The sequence below is a fragment of the Budorcas taxicolor genome, chromosome 2 (genome assembly GCF_023091745.1).
Source record: "Budorcas taxicolor isolate Tak-1 chromosome 2, Takin1.1, whole genome shotgun sequence".
NCBI classification, from domain to species: domain Eukaryota; kingdom Metazoa; phylum Chordata; class Mammalia; order Artiodactyla; family Bovidae; genus Budorcas; species Budorcas taxicolor.
This window is the reverse complement of record NC_068911.1, coordinates 21,423,337-21,427,989: the sequence shown is the minus strand read 5'-3', so window position 1 is coordinate 21,427,989 and position 4,653 is coordinate 21,423,337. Positions and strand designations below refer to the sequence as shown.

General features: G+C 46.4%; 1 non-coding gene across 1 annotated transcript; it reads right to left on the bottom strand.

The window, feature by feature from the left end:
* Positions 1 to 3,699: 3,699 nt before the first annotated feature.
* On the bottom strand, positions 3,700 to 3,772 carry TRNAE-CUC (transfer RNA glutamic acid (anticodon CUC)). The gene has a single exon. It is a non-coding gene; the product is annotated as a tRNA-Glu (tRNA).
* Between the last annotated feature and the right edge of the window lie 881 nt (positions 3,773 to 4,653).

Below are 4,653 nucleotides of genomic sequence, written 5' to 3'. Positions count from 1 at the left end.
ATAGATCTTCAACCTTCATCCTCCCAATGAAGATTTCTTGGGGCTCCGGTCTTTCCAGGGGGATTTGAGGCCAGAGATAGATTGGCTCCAGGTTAGACATTTACAGCCAGCCTCCTGTCTACACTTCCAGATAGGAATAACAACAGAAGGATAGTAAATAGCTGGACTTTTGTCTCTGGTGCTGTTGCTTCAGTTGTGTCTGACTCTTTGTGACCTGCCAGGCTCCTCTGTCCGTAGGACTCTCCAGGCAAAGATACTGGAGTGGGTTGCCATTTCCTCCTCCAGGACTTTATCTCTGGTGGACGCTTTATGATAACAGTAATGGCAGGGGCAGAGAGGAACTGAGCCCTCTCATTCAGTTAAGAGATACAGAGACTACATATTTCTCATTCTTGAGATCAAGGAGAACTTCCTGGCTACACATGCACAGAAAGGATCTTTGAAGGTCAAAAGGGGGCACCACCCTATAGTGGGTGATATCAACCTACCCATAGGCCTCTTTACTGGACTCCGTCTTGGCTTAAGAGATGTTCACACACAAGGAGGACTATGAGTTAAAGCAAATACGACTCAGAGCCAAGCAAAGAAAGATGACTGGCCAAGAGGAAACATGGAAGAAATGACCCAACTAAGTGATTCGTAGTACCACGAGGGCACGGCTCTCTCTCTGAGCCAGCCCTGTGAGTCTATTCACGTACTCTTTTTCCTCCTAATAAACAATTTACTTGTTTCACTACTTTCCATCTGTTTGTGGAAATGCATTTCTACACAACTAACAGGTCTTGTCACTGGCCACCTGCTCCATGGTCTAGTGGCTAGGATTCAAGCTTTCACTGCTACGGCCTGACCTCAATCTCTGGATTTCACTCTCTGGCCAGAGAATTGAAATCCCGCTCAAAGCCACTGCAGGCTGAGGCCACCTGAGAACAAAGGGGATCACAGCCCTGGAAACTGGGCTGATTCCACGTATCTGCTATGATGTGCAGCATTTGACCACAACAACACGTTTTAAAAGTTGGCCCCTCCTGGGCTTCCTGGCCAGCACACACTGGCTGCTCCTCCTCGCTTCCTCTGAGGTCTTCTCTCATCTGCCCTCCTCTAGAGGTCAGTGTTCTTCTAGGCTCTATTCTCCTCTCTCTCAGATGACTGCGCACAGAACATCAACCCTCTTCTTCAGACGTGCAACCACATACCCACTGTTGAAACATGTGCTGAGCTAAAGCTGAGAGCGGGGAGGGATTTTTTTGTGGTCCAGTGGCTAAGACTCCATGCTCCCAATGCAGAGGGCCAGGGTTTGACCCCTGATTGGGCAGCTAGACCTGACATAGTGCAACTGAGAGTTCACTTGCCACTACTAAAGATTCTGCATGCCTCGACAAGGATGGAAGATCCTGTGTGCTGCACCTAAGACCCAGCACAGCCAAAGAAATAAATAAAAATAAATATTAAAAAAAAAGTTGAATGGAGACCAAGTGTGGCTGCATGTCCAACCTGGGATGTACAAGCGAGTTCTAACCTTGTTCCAACCAGGGTCCGTATCCACGTGAAAGATTGCTACTGTTACTGCTACTGCGGCTGTTATTGAATGAAACGTGAATCTGCTCACCTACTGGCAGTAAAGCCAAGCTACTGACAACCGGGCTGTGGTGGAGGAAAGTGCATTGCTTATTTCAGGGCACCATACAAGGAGTCTGGGACAGCTAGTGCTCAGAAAGCCTGAGCCGAGTTCCCAGTGGGTTTCAGCAAGGCAGTTTTAAAGGGCAGGTGAAGGAGAGGCGTCCCAGGGCATATGATCGGCTCATGGACAATTCTCAGATTGGTTGATGCAGAGGTAACAGGGCAGTGTCACAGGGGCTAACATTATCAGTCTTTTGGTGCCAGTAGGTCTCAGGGTTGTGCTCATGGTCATCAGGTAGTTAATTTCTTCCATTTGGAGGGGGTTTTAGCTTCTGTAAAAAGCTCAGGAAGTGTGCATCAGATACTGTTTTCTAGGGATTTCAGAGAGGAGCTTAAAGCAAAGGTGTGGGGAAGGGAGTCTGTCCTGGAAAGGCTCTATAAGGGTCTTGTTTGACTACCCTGCTGCTACGACTCCTGGTATTTTGGTTGGCTGAAGAGGAACTCAGACCTTATTGTAGAAGTAGACAGCTTTCACTCCCATCAACACCGTTACCAATATCCCTTTGCATCCACAATGATCATGGGAGTTATCATATGACCAGCTTAGGAAGGAAGTATGAAGATTTGGGTCTGAGGTCATGAGGGGAGGCAGGAACAACAAGAGTGATGAGAGGATGTCATGGTATCTGTATCTGCTGGACTCCACAGAATGGGTTTGTGCCCCCATCATTAGAAGTGTGAAGAACATGTGCTATAGAATTGCTTTTCAAAAATCTTTTCTTAGGAGGTGGGTGGCATATATAACACACATAAAGAAAAATTCATGATTTCCCTAGTGGTCCAGTGGTGAAGAATCTGCTTTCCAATTCAGGGTACATGAGTTTGATCCCTGGTTCACAAACTAAGATCCCTCGTACTGCGGAGCAACGAAGGTACCACAACTACTGAGTCTGCATGCTGCAACAAACAAAGACCCAACGCAGCAAAAGAGAGAAAAAAGAAAAATTCATAAAACGTAAGTGGACAGCAGGAAGAATTGCTATAAAGCAAACACTCATATGGGGCTTCCCTGGTGGCTCAATGGCAAAGAATCTGCCTGCAACGCAGGAGATGGCAGGCGATGCGAGTTTGAGCTCTGGCTTGGGAAGATCCTCTGGAGAAGGAAATGTCTACCCATTCCAGTATTCTTGCCGGGAAAATCCCATGGACAGAGGAACCTGGAAGGCTACGGTTCATAGTGTCACAAAGAGTCAGACATGACTAGCAACTGAGCATCCATGCATGCAAACACTTGTATAAATAACCACCACCGAGATCAAGAACTCGAACAATCCACCCTCTAAGAGCCAACCCCCACATACTTCTTTACTTTTGAAACCTTTTCCTTCCCACCCTCCAAAAGGAAACCATGTTCCTGAGTTTTTGGTAATCACCCCCTTTGCTTTTCTTTGCAATTTTATCACCTTAGAATGAATCTCTGAATCATGTCATCTGATTTTGCTTGTTTTTGAGCTTTATGTAGATTTATTGAAAATATTTTTTTGTGAGTATTTTCTTTCACTTAACCTCATGTTTGTGAACTGCATGCATGCTATTGTGTGGAGTGCATTCTCACTGTTCTTTAGCCTCCCATCCACTGTGTAAATTAACCACACTTTTTAAAAAGAAGCTCATTCTACTGTTGAAGGACAACAGGATTGTTTCCAATGCTTGGCTTTTACAAAGATGCTGTCTGTAGGACTGTTTTCTATGAGAGCCTTTGTGACTGTTGGGGAAGCAAGCAGTTGCAGTGATGCAGCCATGGGAAGGGCCGCTCGTGTGCAGTATCCACTCTCTGTGGGGCCCTGAGACCTCTCTGCATTGTGAGCATTGGGAAGTGGCACTTCAACGCCAGCGCATTCTCACAAGGGACACTGTCAGCTTGTGGTTCCTTGATGTGGCTTCTTGCATCTCAGTCTGAAGCAGAGAGAAAGAACTTGGCAACTTTTGTGTTTTCAGACTGCAGTGAAAAACTGGTGTGTGAGTGCAGATGAAGTGGCTTTTTATTTTTCCTGCCAAGCTGTGTGACTTGTGGGGTCTTAGTTCCCTGACCAAGTATTGAACCTGGACCCTCTGCAGTGAGAGTACAGAGTCCTAACCACTGGACTGCCAGGGATTTTGTAGATGAGGTTTCTCTTTGGATATAGGGATGGGGTGCAGGTGATAGGCTGAGAGGGATTGTAATTTGGTTTTAAGTGTAAATGTCCATATAGTGAATCCACTGTAGCCTAGTTCTGCCACACCTGTTGACTAGTGGGGAAGGGACTCTTGTCAGACCACCTTGGTGGGTGAGTGTGTTACTTGCTGGGTCTCCGATGGGTTTTTGTTGGTGGCACAGGAATAGAAGGGCCTGCCCCCTTCCCATTGACTAATCCTGCAGCTGATACAGATCATCAAGATGACACTGGAATGAAACACTCATGTCTGTGCAGATCAGCAATGACTGGTGGTGATTTTGCAGGGTCTGGAAGAGCTGCCCTGTGTGAGAGAAACAGGTCTGGCCCCATGCATTTTGTAAATGAAGCAGACTTTCTTCGCTTGCCTCTCTCTGTTTCACTGAAGATCATCTTCCAGAAGCTCCCAGTATCCTGGTTTCATAGATCCAGTTATGTGATCCAAGCTGATTAAATGCTTATGTGTCAGACGCTGGTTGAGGTACTTTTATGCATGCGCATTTACATCTCAGGCATCACTCTGGTGAGGAAATGTGTATTGGTCAGCTTTTGCTGTGTAACAATCCCTCCTCCTTCAAAGGTAATGTCTTAAGATAACAAACATTTCTCACATTACTATGGGTTTGTTGGGGGTTTATTCTGACTTGGGCTGGCTTGGCTGGAGCTGAATAGTCTAGGAAAGCCTCCCTCACATGTCTGGCAGTTGGCCTGATGTCAGCTTGGGTGACAGTCACATGCCTCTCATCAATCAGCCCACACTTGTTCACATGATGGCAGAAAGGTACTTAACAGCAAGAGAGAGTAAGCCCTAATGTGCAAGCAC